Below are 16,874 nucleotides of genomic sequence, written 5' to 3'. Positions count from 1 at the left end.
TCTTGGACTCTTACTGTATACCAAATGAATGGAGGTTTTCTACTGAAAGGTCTCTACAGCCAAGCGCTAGGCATAATCGTCCTCAGTGCTTTGGTGTGGAGGAAAAAGAATTTAGCCTCCTCAGCAACTAATGCCTCACCTTAATCAGATCTGCAATATCTAGTCATCTATACTAGCAGTATGACATCTGGAGGTCTTGATCGGCTCACAATCTGCTCTAGCAGGTGTGGGAGCCCCTGAAGTGGACGGGGTCATTTCTGTCCCATTGCCAATCTCAGTCAGAGCTACTGCCAATGGGATCAAAGCTAAGGCACTACTGACCCCTTAATACACCGAGTGATCCATGTGAACCTTTACCTTGGCTCATTAGATGCATCTATACTAGTCGAGTCTGAACTTAAATGTCACTTTGAACTAACCACTTGATAGTCTTGGGAAGATTTGCTTTAGAAACCGAATATTATATGTTAGTCCTTCCAACGTTACATGATTAATAATAAAAACCTACTGAGCTAAACATATAAACATTTAATAGTATGCATGAAATGTCATCCTAGACCAATTTCTAAATGTATGATATTAAGGGTTTGAAATTAATACCTGACAAATGTAGGTGACAATTAATCATGGCGAGTAATACATATCAACTCAATAGCCAAATTGATGGGTTATGGTTAATAAATTATGTCCTCCAACCAGGAGCCTCCAACATTATCCCATTCATTTGGGCTAATTTTGTGAGCAATATTTAGAAATAACAAAGATATTAATGCTGTTTTGTAAGAGAAGTCACACAGAACTTTGTATTTATCTCTATTATTTTATTTCAAACAATGACTGACTGACATAAAACTGAAAGCCATTTGATGATAAATAATTTTAAATATAAATGATTTTGATAATCTGGTTCATTTTTTATTTAATTTGAATGTTCTGATTTAGTTTGAATGGCTGTTAATGTAGTAGCCAAATTGGCTGGTGAGTGAAAATGTTCATTTCAAACCCCAATATTATTGTAATATTATTTTAAATGATTAATCGATTCATTAATGCATTTGTTTTATTTAAAAAATTTTGTTTTACCATAAATATATATTTAAGCATTAAATATATAATGCTTGCATCTCAAAATCCAGCCAACAACTGATGGATAGAACCAACCTGCACCTGAATTTTTTTTTTCTTTTCTGATAATGTTACATTTTGATTTATGTCAAAATATGGAAGTATGTTATGGAAGTCACTACTTCTTTGCTATTTACTTACAAAGCTAGATGAATGACTTTATTAAACAAAATGTGTTTTAATTTCATTCAATATAATAAAAAATGTATTATTTAACCAGATATTTATGTGTGCTACAACATTGCACCACAAAGTAACTTCAAAGCAAACTGAATTTGATTTTGCTTTATTATGAAAAAAAACAAAAACCCTGTTTGGATTCACTTAAAATTTCACCAATGTCTGCATGTGTCCTGCAGATTGGTGTTCGATAATTGCTGCTTTTAAACCAGCATTTACTGTCAACATGGTTGATGGACAGCCCCTGGTGTTGTCTCTTTATTGAATACGAAAGAGTCAGAAATAGAATCACTGCCTCTCTTCACATTCCACATACACCTGGACATCGCTTGCCACATTAGCATTCAACATGCGCTATTTTACCCCAGCAGCATCCTGCTGCCCCCAGTGGCTAATCCATTAGCATTCCGCATAGCTCAGTCAATTATTTATGAGCTGCGCTTTGTGTATTTTTATTCTGATGCCCTCTACAGCACAAATTAGTGTTTAAGAGTAAACAGCATTAATTAGCATACTTGACAAAGTGAGTACAAATAATGCATTAGCTATAAAGACAACACTGCATGATTTTTGGCTACCTTATATACAGAGAAATAGCATGTATTGCAATTCAGTTCTACTTAGAAATTCTTAGATTATATTACACTGCAGACTAAACAATTTCAAAGTGATGACTTACTTTCATCTGTGAAACACTGAATTCACAATGAATGAGGATATTTTGAGTTTCTTCTTTATGTTCCACAGATGAAATGTATTCATTTTTGGAATGACATGAGGGTGAGTAAATTATTTTGTATTTTTTATTTTAGGTGAACAAATCATTTAATCTAAATCAACACTGTTGCGAAACACAACTGTCTTTATCACATTGCCCCAACAAACAGGTTTAACACACTAATCCAACAACTGTTGGTGTTTGTTAGGGCAGTGCCCAATCAACTTTCAGAAAAATCACACTTCACAGTAGTGATCATTCTAATGAACCTTTTTTTTTTTTTTACATTTTCACTTTCACAGAGGTAAATTGGAGACGACAAGACATATCATTTTTGCATTCCCATTTGTTCCAACAGTGAAAAGCAAAACCTATTGCATTCCCCACGACCCTACAGAGGATAAATGACTTGAATAATGGATGGATGGTTCCTGGAGCTCAAACAGTAGAACATGGGTTAGATTTCCAGGGATTGCATGAATGGATAAAATATATACCTTGAATGCAAAAGTTGCTTTGGATACAAATGTCTGCAAAATGCATGTAAATGTCCTGCATTTAACTAACCTTACCTGTGTATACATGGGTAGTGCATGTGCCAGTATAGATTTATGTCAGCTTGTGTAAACATTGTTAATAATGCATGACTTTTTCTGCAGTTTTTAGGAGAAAATCAATAAGACTTGACAAATATCAATAAGGGCATGTAACAGAGTACAGTATTAAAACATTAATGCATCAACAAACCCCGTGAGACTTGCATAGAGATAAAGAGAAAACAACTGTGAGAGAAAGGAGTAACAGCAGAGGTTCTAATCCCTGCCCGCTGCTGGGAAAAAAAATACCTTTAAACCAGTACTCTTCCAATAAAAATGTCTGGACTAATAGGTGTATCATACTGTAAGACAAAAAAATAAATAAATAAAGAGAACACAAATTCATCTACAGCATTTCCATAGTAGTCTACTGGGCAGAGACCTCCTTGTGGGCACTAGAATTTCTACTACAACTTCAAATGTCATATGCACTCCCCCCCCATGGATGCCCTGTCAATTATATATCGCTTGGAATGAAGTGGGAGAACTTGCACAATTGGTGGCTGACTAAATACTTTTTTGCCCCACTGTATGTAATGCAAATGAGACTTAAGGACTCACATCCATATTTCAATTTCAAGGCATACTTACTGCATAAATATACTGAACATGTCTGATTTGCATATGTATGAGTTTCCCCTCCCTCACTGTCTCATTAAAAACAAAACAGTGAAGAGAGGAACTCTGAAACACAACACTCTCAGTATGACAACGGAGAACAACTTTCAACGAACAACAAGATTTTTTCATGTTTCTGGAATAAGTCTCTTATGTTCACCAAGGCTGCATTTATCTGATCAAAACCGCAGCAAACTCCGTAATATTGTCTATTATCTCAATTAAAATTTGCTGTTTTCTATGTGAATATATTGTAAAATGTAATTTATTCCCGCAATGCAAAGCTGAATTTTAAGCAGCTATTACTTTTTTCAGGATTCTTTCATGAATAGAACGTTCAAAAGAACAGCATGTATCATTGCTCAATAAAAGTATTGATTTTTTTTATCTTATACTTACCCAAAACTTTAGAATGGTATACTGAAATGTTTCCTCAGCAGCAAATCACAATGATTTCTGAAGGATCATGTGACACTGAAGACGACACTGGAGTAACTGCTGAAAATTCAGCTTTGCATCCAAGGAATAAATTACATAAAAAAATAAAAAGATCTTGATTCCAATCTTTTGACTAGTAGTGAATATGATACCTTTTCCCAACTTGGTGCAGATGGTCCAGTGATCATGAAGACTGACAGTACAAAATAGTTTTAGAAAGTGTTGTCATAAGAGAAATGTGTTTATCCAACAACTCCTGTTGTCTTTTCTAATTAAGTTAGTTTTGCCTCCGAACCACTGAAGAGGTGTCACTGAGTTTTAGATCTTCATTGCTAAAGTATCACAGATTTGGTACAAAGCAGCTAGTCATTCATTACATATCAGACACCAAGATTCCTCTTTAGATGTGAAAAAAAAAGTTCCACAAATTGTGACATCAATGCTCTGTGTTCCAGACTCTTGCTTCATCAAAGCCCACGTACTCAACAGGACACAAAACTGGCCAGTGTCTGAGCCAAGTAGCGCTCTACCAGACACGTCATCCTTTAATCTGAGGGGATTGGGATTATAAAACAGAGGCAAGGCCTTTATTAAGTGTGGTTACACCCCCTGCCCTGAAACATGCACACATACACATACTCAACTCATTCCAATCCTCCTGAAGGGGTTAAAAAGAGACAATACAGCACATACACAATCCATAGACAATTTCAAACATACAATAGATATGCATGTTATATGCAGAAAAATTCTACAATGTGCATGTCAGTGTTTGCCTCAATGGAAGCAATTAGAGACTAATTAACAATCCACTGCTATGCGTTTTAATAATATTAGAATGGCATTTAGATCTAACCTGGCCATCAGATCACTGACTATCATGTGATTCACAAGAGGCTGAAGAAGCATTATCTTCATCATAACCTGATCCTCATCCTCTGACCCAGTGTGTGTATCCATATCCTGTAGCTCAGCATCTAAAGAGCTGACCTAGAGTGTGTGTGTGTGTGTGTGTGTGTGGTACCATATTTCTTAAAGACACCGGTTTTTGCTAACAATATTACTTTGGTAATAAATTTGAAGTTTTATTTTGATGTCATATGAACAACACAACCAATCAGTGATGTTTTTTTATTTTCTTTCTTTTTTTGAAGGAAGATTGATTGATGGAAGATTTATGAACCTTTTTGCTTAATTGGAAATTTTGACTTGAGGCTGAATAAGAGATTCAGACATTAATTCAGTTTCAGTTAGGTTAGTGAATGATTCATTATTTTATTTTAAACAATAACTTTATAAGCTTTTGTTTTAAAATACAAAAAATAATTTCACACTGTACAGGTATGTCTGTTCATGAGTGCAGCAGTGAAGACAATACAATAAAAGGTGCACTGTGTTCATGTTTTTTTTTTAATGGTACACATTAAAAAAATACTCTTCAATCAGGAAAAATACAATTTCTTTTGTCATGCCATTGAAGATCCAGAGTGCCAGAGTGAAACCATGAGTAACTCTTCTAATATGATTGTGTCACAGTCTCACACTGCAACAGAACAAGTTACAGACAGGCACAAATGTTTGCATTCCAGAACAGCATACAAATGCACATGCATCCAATGCATGTGGTAAGACTGACTTAATTTACAAAACCACAATGCAGAAATGAAACTGCTGGGGAATGGTGAACTGGTTCTTGTTAAGAAAATACCAGAAATTGTTAGAAATAATAGAAGCATTCACATGACAGTAAGATCCGTTTCTGAATATTTGCATTGTTCCGTCACTGCAAAAGGAAAACTAAAATACTTGTATATGGAAATTGTCTCTTTTAGAGAGTGGTAAATATCACTAAAGCATAGCTTCCACCTTTCTAATGTCAACTCTGAAATACTGGCAACACTATGAACCTTGTTACTCAGTATCCTTGTCACAGGGCAAATGGACAGTGGGTAACTGACCTGCAATTTCACACCTCCATCCACAGGTGAATTTGAGAAAGTAAAACATTGCAAACGGCAATTTGATGAATTCTTTTAAGAGATACGATTTATTGTTAATTGCAGTTCTTGACTAATTTCATGATGTGCAAGACAAGTCATAATTTTCGTCACACATCGGTTATGGCGTAATGTGTACTCAAGGCTTGTCAGTCAGTGTAAATACTGACTGGTTGTACAGCTGCAGTGAAATACATCTGATATATGGTTATATGTGTGATTTCCAACCCAGTCTCATAAAAATACATACCTCTGGCTACTTTTCTGTAACACCATTTTTACGTACCTTACTGCACGTTTCGCCGCAGTTTCAAAGAGAAATGTCCACTGAGTGGCGCTAAAACACGGGATCAATATGTGAACCCTGGCACATTTTTATTACGTTGATATAGGTACGTATTGCTGTGTTTTTATTACGTTGCTTCAGGTACGTATTGCGGCGGTTCAGAATTCAAATATCCTGTCGCTAAAAGTTAATGCTCTATCGTGTTGGAAATATACCCTACACCAAACCCAACCCTAAACCTACCCGATAGTGTTAACAAATGCAAAACTGATATAAAAACACATTTGTTGATGCAACCATGTCATTTGAACTTACTTATATGCAGATTTGAACTAGGGCTGCACGATAAATCGCATGCGATATTTAATGCGCATCTTGTCAGAAAGCCGGTTCTGTAATCAGCGGTAAATCTCCAATACCTGACCTGCGTGCTTTCACTTTGAGCAGCATTAACTACACAGAGCCGTTGTTCACTGATGAGCTGCGCAAAAAATCGCGCGAATATGAACGTGGTTTTGCGCAGCTCGTCAGTGAACAACGGCTCTGTGTAGTTAATGCTGCTCAATGTTAAATATCGCATGCGATTTATCGTGCAGCCCTAATTTGAACCGTTTTGTCGAACAGTTATACGGGATTCGAACGGAGCTCCTCGCTTCTCAAGTATGTCTCCTTATTCCGTGAGCTATCGAACAAACCTACTGTCGATGAAAACCCATTGATATGAAGCTGGTGTGTGCGGTGAGCTGATATGTGTGGTGGTAACATTCAAAAGCATCAGTTTTCAAAGCTCCCAGCATATTAAAATTGTTTTGAAGTCATAACATGATATTCTTCAAGTAATTGTGCGAAAATTACACTTTATTAATCGAAACTCTGTAAATGTGTGTGAAAAGGAATAAAAGGTGTCGGAGTTTTACTGCCTCTAGTGCTCATTTCTTTTGGAAACTGCAGTGATATGTACTTATTGGTACGTATTTCACGTCTTGTACATTTTTGCCATGAGACCAGGTTGGTGATTTCTGGATTAAATAAAAAAACCTCTCACACACACATTTATATAGATACATTTACATATTTATTGAACACATCCATTAAACATTCACACATAGGCCTCTCACGATAACAACTTTTTGTTGTGCGATACATTGCCCCAGAAATAATTGAGATTAGCGATATTATTGTCATTTTAAAGACCATTTTATGTCACTGAATGTATAATCATAATGTAACAGCATAATAATGCAAGAAGGCCTACACACTTCCAAATGACAACAACCTTTTAATTTGTTTAGATACCTTAAAAAACTTGAATAAATAGTAAATAAACATTTTCTAACAAAAAGTGCAAAGTAACAAGTACAAAAAAAAAGAAAAATGCACTTTTATGGAGATTTTTCCATCTACAGATTTTTCCCGGACCTTCGTTTCTCTGTAAATTAAGGGTGCACACTATTGCTGAAAAACACAATCCCTACTTAGCAGTCAGATGTCCGTATGCACAAAGGCACAGATCCCTAAACAAGGCCATATTTGCAGATGAACCTTTTTTTGTAGAAGCACTTTTTAAATTTGAACTAGCACCTCATGACTACACCACGGTATGTACGAGAAGCTGCAAAAGACACTGGCGCAAGTGGAATGTAAAAAACAAATTTGTTTTTTTCATTTTTAAGTAAATATAATGGGCGATTATTATTGAGGTCATGTACATATGAAGAGTTCAGATGCAAAAGCCTTCAAGTGCTATCTGAAATTTTCATCTAAAATTAGCATTTTTATCAGACTCCTATATTTATGTTCATTTATTTCACTTTAATGGCATAGAAAAGGACCTATACATTGCCATTAAAGTAAAATTACTGAACCTAAACATAGGAACCTGATAAAAATGCTCATTTTAGAAGAAAATTTCAGATGGCACTTGGAGGCTTTTGCATCTGAACTCTTCATATATTGCACGATAAGTCAATATATTGATTATTGCGACAGGCCTATTCACACATATAGAGTGCTATGGAAATAGTGATCCACACATTTTGTATTATTATTTTTTTATCTTTCTTAGTTTCTTTTTTTCCATGAATTTCAAAGTTTCATCAATTGTTTAGTCCCTTGTTTGTCCCGAACACTTCTCCAGGTCCTGCACAATCTTTGGTTTTCCAGGATCTTCTGCATATTTGAGAGATTTTAGAACATGACTTTGACAGCCATCTTTTCACACTGAGGCTACAAACATTCACTGACACTCAAGAAGAATACAACTTTCTGAACAGGATGATGTGTATTTTTTATTTAAACATTAATAGTTTCAGTAGTTCTTTTGGATAAAGCTACAAATGAACACTCAACTCTTCTATGCGTGTCTTAAAAACATGCAACCTAACCTGTTGGACAGCTGACACCCATCAGCAAATAGGGAGTGTTCCTCTCACTTTGCTTTCACAGCACGTTATTATTTCTGCTTCCCAACCTTTCTCACAGTACTTATAGATCACAATTTTCCCAGTAAATTCCCTCTCTCCTGTGAGCTGGTCTCAGTGGGCTATTGTGTTGCTCTAGACTCACACACTCCATCCATAACAAAAGCCCAGCCAAACTGCCTATACCTCCACACTCTCCAGCTATGGGGTTACCATGGCAACTCCTGCACAATATCCAAGACATCAGCGTTGCCTCAGCCTAGGTACAGTATGGGGCAAGAGCATTGAATGTGATCAAGTCAATGTGTGTGTGTGTGCGCGTGTCTAAAGAGAGATGAATACAGAAACAGAGACTGTAAACACCTGATGGACTACCAATGCCATGCACAATGTCCAGAAACCGCCACAAGAGGTGTTAATGGATGCGGGCAATGAGAAGAAAAGAAACAGAGAAAGGATGAATGGAGATGGGTTTTATCCATGTAATCTCTTAATACCGCCTGTACTCCCTCTACTGGTGTAATGGAGTTCAGATACTGTCCTCTTTGTCCAGACATATCACAAGTACTGGCAATGCAATAACACAAGTCACCTTGAATTTCCATTGAACTTTCATATTACAACATTATTAATCTACACAGGATAATTCACCAACAACAACAACAAATATTTCCCCCTAAAAACACTTTGCTGAAAAATCATTAATCATTATTAATAAATCATTAACACATATTATATGATGCTTAATGGATCATTAGTTAATATATATTCAAAGAGTTAGAAACATGAGATAATCTGCTTGTTAATGTTTGCTAATAAACTTAAACATTAGAAAATGTTCAAACAAAACATTATTTCATGCAAGTTCAAATGCTTACAAATGTCATTACACTTTCAATTCCACACGATCAAGCCCTTATTGAAAATCTACAAATGATTTTAACAGATGTTAGAAAATGATTAAAAGCTTGTGTTAATGCACAACACGTTTGCTGCTATTGAGGTGTGATATGGGTAAGGTTTGGTGGTATGGGTTTAAGGGTTGGTTAAAGGGTCAACTTGATTATAAGGGAACACTGTTCAATCTGTTTATATTATATTGTTTAATATTATATTGTTTATAAATGAACAATTATTTTCTTTTTGTTTTCCCCTGTTAATATATGATTCAAGGAATATCCTGTTTAATGATATACTTAAGAGTAGTATACTAATGTGAATGCATTAGCTAAACTTAACCAGCCACCCTTTACACAAACCTTGTTACATTAGCTACAAGTCCAATGCCCATAAAGATACTAAATGATAAGTAATCATTTATAAACATTTACAAATGATGAAGAGTTTCCACTTTAGATTGGGTACTGCACCATCTTTTCACACTGAGGCTACAAACATTCACTGACACTCAAGAAGAATACAACTTTCTGAACAGGATGATGTGTATTTTTTATTTAAACATTAATAGTTTCAGTAGTTCTTTTGGATAAAGCTACAAATGAACACTCAACTCTTCTATGCGTGTCTTAAAAACATGCAACCTAACCTGTTGGACAGCTGACACCCATCAGCAAATAGGGAGTGTTCCTCTCACTTTGCTTTCACAGCACGTTATTATTTCTGCTTCCCAACCTTTCTCACAGTACTTATAGATCACAATTTTCCCAGTAAATTCCCTCTCTCCTGTGAGCTGGTCTCAGTGGGCTATTGTGTTGCTCTAGACTCACACACTCCATCCATAACAAAAGCCCAGCCAAACTGCCTATACCTCCACACTCTCCAGCTATGGGGTTACCATGGCAACTCCTGCACAATATCCAAGACATCAGCGTTGCCTCAGCCTAGGTACAGTATGGGGCAAGAGCATTGAATGTGATCAAGTCAATGTGTGTGTGTGTGCGCGTGTCTAAAGAGAGATGAATACAGAAACAGAGACTGTAAACACCTGATGGACTACCAATGCCATGCACAATGTCCAGAAACCGCCACAAGAGGTGTTAATGGATGCGGGCAATGAGAAGAAAAGAAACAGAGAAAGGATGAATGGAGATGGGTTTTATCCATGTAATCTCTTAATACCGCCTGTACTCCCTCTACTGGTGTAATGGAGTTCAGATACTGTCCTCTTTGTCCAGACATATCACAAGTACTGGCAATGCAATAACACAAGTCACCTTGAATTTCCATTGAACTTTCATATTACAACATTAAACCGCCACAAGAGGTGTTAATGGATGCGGGCAATGAGAAGAAAAGAAACAGAGAAAGGATGAATGGAGATGGGTTTTATCCATGTAATCCCTCTACTGGTGTAATGGAGTTCAGATACTGTCCTCTTTGTCCAGACATATCACAAGTACTGGCAATGCAATAACACAAGTCACCTTGAATTTCCATTGAACTTTCATATTACAACATTTTTAATCTACACAGGATAATTCACCAACAACAACAACAAATATTTCCCCCTAAAAACACTTTGCTGAAAAATCATTAATCATTATTAATAAATCATTAACACATATTATATGATGCTTAATGGATCATTAGTTAATATATATTCAAAGAGTTAGAAACATGAGATAATCTGCTTGTTAATGTTTGCTAATAAACTTAAACATTAGAAAATGTTCAAACAAAACATTATTTCATGCAAGTTCAAATGCTTACAAATGTCATTACACTTTCAATTCCACACGATCAAGCCCTTATTGAAAATCTACAAATGATTTTAACAGATGTTAGAAAATGATTAAAAGCTTGTGTTAATGCACAACACGTTTGCTGCTATTGAGGTGTGATATGGGTAAGGTTTGGTGGTATGGGTTTAAGGGTTGGTTAAAGGGTCAACTTGATTATAAGGGAACACTGTTCAATCTGTTTATATTATATTGTTTAATATTATATTGTTTATAAATGAACAATTATTTTCTTTTTGTTTTCCCCTGTTAATATATGATTCAAGGAATATCCTGTTTAATGATATACTTAAGAGTAGTATACTAATGTGAATGCATTAGCTAAACTTAACCAGCCACCCTTTACACAAACCTTGTTACATTAGCTACAAGTCCAATGCCCATAAAGATACTAAATGATAAGTAATCATTTATAAACATTTACAAATGATGAAGAGTTTCCACTTTAGATTGGGTACTGCAAAAACATGAACAGATAATTAATAGATTATTTGTTAAGATGTGTAAATAGAGGTCCAACTAATGAAGATCATGTGAACTGAAAGTTTACTGACATTTGTAAGCATTTCAATTTACATTAAATATTCATATGTTAATCATTAGGTAATGTTTAGTAAGTTCATTAGTATACATTAACAACATTATCTCACATTCACACACTATGTGAATATATATGAACTAATGATCTGTTAAGCATTATATAATGTTTGCTAATGATTTATAAATGAAAGTTATTACAAAGTGTTACCAAAACCTGTTGTACATAATTACCTACATGCCTTCTGTCATCTGATTGATAGTTCACTTTATCAAGTAAAAGCTTTTTTTAGTATAATGAATGCATTAGCTAAACTTAACCAGCCACCCTTTACACAAACCTTGTTACATTAGCTACAAGTCCAATGCCCATAAAGATACTAAATGATAAGTAATCATTTATAAACATTTACAAATGATGAAGAGTTTCCACTTTAGATTGGGTACTGCAAAAACATGAACAGATAATTAATAGATTATTTGTTAAGATGTGTAAATAGAGGTCCAACTAATGAAGATCATGTGAACTGAAAGTTTACTGACATTTGTAAGCATTTCAATTTACATTAAATATTCATATGTTAATCATTAGGTAATGTTTAGTAAGTTCATTAGTATACATTAACAACATTATCTCACATTCACACACTATGTGAATATATATGAACTAATGATCTGTTAAGCATTATATAATGTTTGCTAATGATTTATAAATGAAAGTTATTACAAAGTGTTACCAAAACCTGTTGTACATAATTACCTACATGCCTTCTGTCATCTGATTGATAGTTCACTTTATCAAGTAAAAGCTTTTTTTAGTATAATTTGGTATTGTAATTAATATTTCAAGATGAACACTTACATACAACCTAGGTTTACTTGATTATCCATACATATTTGTTTTTAGTAAAATCATGTTTAAATGTATCAAATATGATCTCTATATCACACTGCATCATATTTTTCAAAACTACAATTTTGATCATAAAACTAGGCATTTAAATATAATCTTACTAAGACATCATTTTTAGAGATATAGTGACAACTGATATTTATATCATTTTATATTATATGGTTATAAACCATATCTCATTGATTTACATTTCAAGCTATGGGCATTTCATCTTACTTTTGGCCATATGAATATCAGCATCTGCATAAAATTGGGCATTACAGACAATACCAAAACAGAGCCAGGCTGAATGCAAGTTTGCTAAAACTGTGCCAAAGCTGCTATTAGCTGACCTCAGCAGGAGGGCTGGGTATCAATACGGATTTGATTCAAATTCACAAGAACTCAATGAGATTTGGTTCTCATTTATTTGGGTATATTTCCAATTATAATGTCAATTTTGCTTACATATAAAGGAAATTCCCTCTCTGCTAATGCTGAAAATTAAACAGGGCAGTGTTTCAGACTAATACAAAGCAGTAAATCATCTCAAGAGTTTTTCGTCAGGCGTTTAGCATCTTTTTGATTCACTAAAAAGAACCTGCTAATAGGAAAAGCGCCACCGCATTGAAGCAAGTGGGAAACGGGGAATCTTCAAACTATGTACATTACAAAAATGATCATTTAAAAATGTTTACAACAGGGTTTAGACTATGCAGTGGAGGGAGTCATGGCTACTGTTTTTACATGGCTACCTGAAAGCAGTCAGAGTAAAAGATCGATCTTGGGATTCCAAGAATCCTGAGGAGTGTTCACATAAAACCACAATTAAATCCCCACATACAGGCATTAGCTATTAAAAATGTGTAACTTTAAAAATCATCATCAATTAAAACACTCTTGTCATGATCATAATACATTACAACTACTGCGCAGCAGTTGTATATAGATTTTTAAATATTTTAACATATTACATAAAATAATATTTTCTTACTCTGTATCTGCTATTCTAATCATGATACCTACACAGTACATTCAGCGTGTTCTGTGACAGAATTCCTGTGCATCAGATGACACAGGGTGACAGAACCGAAGTCCTGTTCACAGTGTGGCATCTGATCTGCTCGGCTCCGGTTACACACACACACACACACACACACACACACACGCCGGTTGGCTTGGCCCACTTCCACTGTCTGTAGTAGCACTGTCTCCGTACTACCGTATTTCTCTATGCCGTTTTAATAAAAAGTAATCCCGAAAAAGCACTTGAACACAAACGCATACAAAAAAACAACCTCCCTCCTCAGAAACGCCCAATTTTTTCTTTCAGGAACTTTGAAGAGCTTTCATTTTTTATGAAATTAATGACATGATTTTAATTTTACATTTAGGTTGTCTATTTTCCTCAAAAAATATAGAAAGGATTGGTCAGGTTTTGTTTTGTTTTTTCAAAAGGAAAGACAATTTGATGCACAAATAAACAGATCTGTTAGATAACATCATTTAAATCTTATTTAAAGAGAATTAAAGAACCAAGGAAATTGAGACCGATAATAAATCATGTTTAAAGCAATCATAAACAGCTTCACAAAAATACAAAGACTACCCTAAAATACATGCTTCTTTACTAAGCTTTAATGATCACTATACCTGTGATGTTGTAAATTACATAAATTCTATAATTGTATTATCTTTATTATTTAAATTTGATTTAATGTATTAGATGTATTTAAATTTATACTTATTACATTTAAAATGGACTGATTCTGTCAAATGTTGCTGACAATCACTCTCAAAGCTGTTAAAAGGTTGTCTTTGATTTTGATCAAATTACTATTTGTAAGCACTCCTAAATCTACTAATAAAAAGTCTTGTCTCTATATTTTAATCTTAAGAAAATATTTAATATGACTCCACAATCAAACACAAACACCCTTTAGTACAGAAAACGTTGCCTTTTCAAATATTTTATGTAACGTGAACATTTAGACAAATGACTGAACAACAAATATTTAACTTCTATAAATCAACAGCTGATATAACCTCAAATACAAGCACTAGTTTTGCAAATCGTTTTGTAATGCTTAGCAACACAGTTGGGGTTGTATAAATGATTCCCAGTGACTACAAAGATCGTAATCATTACAAAAACTGATGACCTGCAATTGTTATCAGCTATTTCTACTTAATTGAACCGATAACATTTTGTTTTGTTGGTGTAAAAGTATTTAGGTTGATTCAGTGATGGTAAATAATATTTCGGTCTTGAATAAAACCAGTTAATACAGATGTTACCATTTTTAGGTTACCCTTTTTCAGTGTATTGATTCAGTTTGCTATCTGATGTGTTTTAGGTCCGTTGGAATATTTACATTATGATTTCAGAGTAATTATTTTCTTCAAGTACTTACACTGAAAAATAAACTTGTTTAAACAGTTGAGAATATATAATTATCAACTACATAAATTTGATACTGTTTGAAGTCAAACAAAAAACTAACTAAACAGAACATTTATACAGTTTATTTAGGGTAATAGTTAATTATCATTTAATTATCATTGAATTATTATCACTTGAAAAGCTGAGTGGCTCCTTGGTGATTAAATACTGACGTTACTTTTTTGAATTTTGATTTCATTTTTAGTTTTGATTTGTTTTATATTTAAGATTTTATTCTTAAAACATTGACGGTTTTGTGGGAAATCACAATAGATATCAATATGCACTCTGTGTATATTATAATAATATGCTTGTATAATGTACATAGTGAAAGTAAGATTTATAATTTATTTCAAATGTACTGCAACTAAAAGTGGAAAACTAAAAGTGCTTTGCTACATAGTTCAGAATGACTTTCATTTACATATAATTACTTACAAAAACCTTTTGCCTGCCTGTCTATTTGGGTTTTGCACTAGACTGACGACACAAACTGAAGCAGAAATGACCACCATAATATTCAGTTGATCAAAGTTGTCAATTAATTTTTTTTTGTTGTCGTATTTTTAAATTTGCAATTTTGTCCCCATCATATGTGCACTGAAACAAATAGTCTATGTTTTATTTATTAAAAAATATTTACCATCACTGAACCAGCCTATACAGTATACACATTATTTTAAATATATGTTTATACCAACAATGCTCATTTTTTATGGGTAGAAATCTATCAGGTAGAAACAGCTCTTTAAGCTAACGATTGCAGGTTTTTACAGTGTCGTTACATCCTTGCGAAAAAGCTTTCTTTAAAAAAAAAACTAAAAGTGGAAAACTAAAAGTGCTTTGCTACATAGTTCAGAATGACTTTCATTTACATATAATTACTTACAAAAACCTTTTGCCTGCCTGTCTATTTGGGTTTTGCACTAGACTGACGACACAAACTGAAGCAGAAATGACCACCATAATATTCAGTTGATCAAAGTTGTCAATTAATTTTTTTTTGTTGTCGTATTTTTAAATTTGCCATTTTGTCCCCATCATATGTGCACTGAAACAAATAGTCTATGTTTTATTTATTAAAAAATATTTACCATCACTGAACCAGCCTATACAGTATACACATTATTTTAAATATATGTTTATACCAACAATGCTCATTTTTTTATGGGTAGAAATCTATCAGGTAGAAACAGCTCTTTAAGCTAACGATTGCAGGTTTTTACAGTGTCGTTACATCCTTGCGAAAAAGCTTTCTTTAATAAAAAAAACCACATGTCTGTGTAGAAACACATTTGCAAAAAACTAGAGGGTGTCTAAACAGGAGGAATGTAAAGCTGGTCACGTGGTTGTGCTCTATGTAGCTAACTATGCAGTGACCTCTGACTGCTATTCAAGCACTTCTGCATGTGTTTTAACATATTAAAAACTATTTTTTTTAATTCACTGTGATACTCTTTTTGAAAGTATTGTATTGAATACAGTAATGTATTCAGAGAAACGTATAGGCCTACACAAAGCATGTCACAAAGTCTATATAGGCCTATTAGATATATTTTCCATAAACTGGAACATTTCTGAGATACACGTTCTGATATAATAAGAGAAGGTAAACAAGACAGTCAGAATCCAACATAAATATTGCACATAATACAAATTATAATATGCATGATTAAAAACAACTATAAAAATGTAGGCTATTATTGCGACGTAAGCCAACAGATATTTTACTAAATTGGCGAATCAAGCAAAACGAAAGTTACAAACATACAAACACGTAAATACAAATTAAACACAGAAATTCAGTAACTTCATGCTAAGTCTATGCGACAGGAACCTATGTAATCCACACAACATGGTGTTATTTTCAGACCTGATTCCCTGTCTGTGTCTGTGTCTGTGTGTGTGTGTGTGTGTGTGTGTGT

At 34.0% G+C, this 16,874-nt stretch overlaps 1 protein-coding gene across 6 annotated transcripts in view; it reads right to left on the bottom strand.

Annotated features, from left to right (window-relative positions):
- igf2bp2b (insulin-like growth factor 2 mRNA binding protein 2b) overlaps nt 1-16,874 on the bottom strand; it is a 38,175-nt gene that overhangs the window by 19,975 nt on the left and 1,326 nt on the right. The window contains exon 1 of one of the 6 annotated variants that reach the window (XM_016239891.1): nt 3,828-4,205. The exons of 4 other annotated variants lie outside the window; for them this stretch is intronic. The gene's annotated coding sequence lies outside the window, so the exon portion shown is untranslated. Of the gene's footprint in view, nt 1-3,636; nt 3,750-3,827; nt 4,206-16,874 lie in introns of those variants that run through there. One more of the 6 variants, XM_016239889.1, reaches the window with a different exon arrangement.

Source organism: Sinocyclocheilus grahami, unplaced genomic scaffold (assembly GCF_001515645.1).
Source record: "Sinocyclocheilus grahami isolate Dianchi unplaced genomic scaffold, SAMN03320097.WGS_v1.1 scaffold576.1, whole genome shotgun sequence".
Lineage (NCBI taxonomy): Eukaryota > Metazoa > Chordata > Actinopteri > Cypriniformes > Cyprinidae > Sinocyclocheilus > Sinocyclocheilus grahami.
Note: the sequence above shows the minus strand (reverse complement) of the source record. Positions and strands in the feature narration are given on the sequence as shown.